Source organism: Nicotiana attenuata, unplaced genomic scaffold (assembly GCF_001879085.1).
Source record: "Nicotiana attenuata strain UT unplaced genomic scaffold, NIATTr2, whole genome shotgun sequence".
Lineage (NCBI taxonomy): Eukaryota > Viridiplantae > Streptophyta > Magnoliopsida > Solanales > Solanaceae > Nicotiana > Nicotiana attenuata.
In genome coordinates, this window is record NW_017672783.1 from 87,673 (window position 1) to 88,796 (window position 1,124).

Sequence of the window (1,124 nt, forward strand, 5' to 3'; positions counted from 1 at the left end):
TTTGCCTCAAAACAGCTCCAATAGCTATGTCACTCGCATCACACATCAACTCAAAGGGTTGCTCCCAATCCGGGGCAATGATAATTGGTGCAGTCACTAGCCTTCCCTTCAGCTCCTCAAATGCTTTCAGACAGGCATCATCGAACTTGAAGGAGACATCTTTCTCAAGCAACCTGCACAAGGGAGAGGAAATTTTCGAAAAATCTTTAATGAAACGACGATAAAAACCTGCATGGCCCAAGAAACTGCGAATGCCTTTGACGGACGTTGGTGGGGGCAATTTTTCAATCGCTTCCACCTTTGCTTTGTCCACCTGCAAACCATTTTTAGACACCTGGTGCCCCAATACTATACCTTCACGTACCATGAAGTGGCACTTTTCCCAGTTTAGCACCAGGTTTGTCTCTTCACATCTAGCAAGTACTTTATCGAGATTCATTAAGCAGTTATCGAAAGAGCACCCAAACACAGAAAAATCATCCATGAACACTTCTACAAATCTTTCAACCATATCAGTAAAAATAGCCATCATACACCTTTGAAAAGTCGCAGGTGCATTACAGAGACCAAAGGGCATTCTCTTGAACGCATACGTGCCATATGGACACGTAAATGTGGTTTTCTCTTGGTCCTCTGGGGCTATAGCAATCTGATTATACCCGGAGTAACCATCTAGGAAATAGTAGTATTCCTGGCCAGCTAATCTATCAAGCATTTGGTCAATAAAGGGGAGAGGGAAGTGGTCCTTTCGGGTGGCATTATTCAATTTTCGGTAATCTATACAAATCCTCCACCCAGTGACAGTTCTTGTGGGAATCAAATCATTATTTTCATTAACAACCACAGTCATCCCCCCCTTCTTAGGTACACATTGAACGGGGCTTACCCATTTGCTATCTGAGATTGGAAATACAATACCTGCGTCAAGCCACTTAATCACTTCTTTTCTTACCACTTCTTTCATGATTGGATTGAGTCGGCGTTGTTTCTCTACACTGGGCTTATGTCCGTCCTCCATGAGGATTTTATGCATGCAAAAAGCTGGACTAATGCCTTTGATGTCAGACATTGTCCACCTAAGTGCTCGCTTGTGCTCACGTAGCACCCTCAATAGCTTCTCTTCC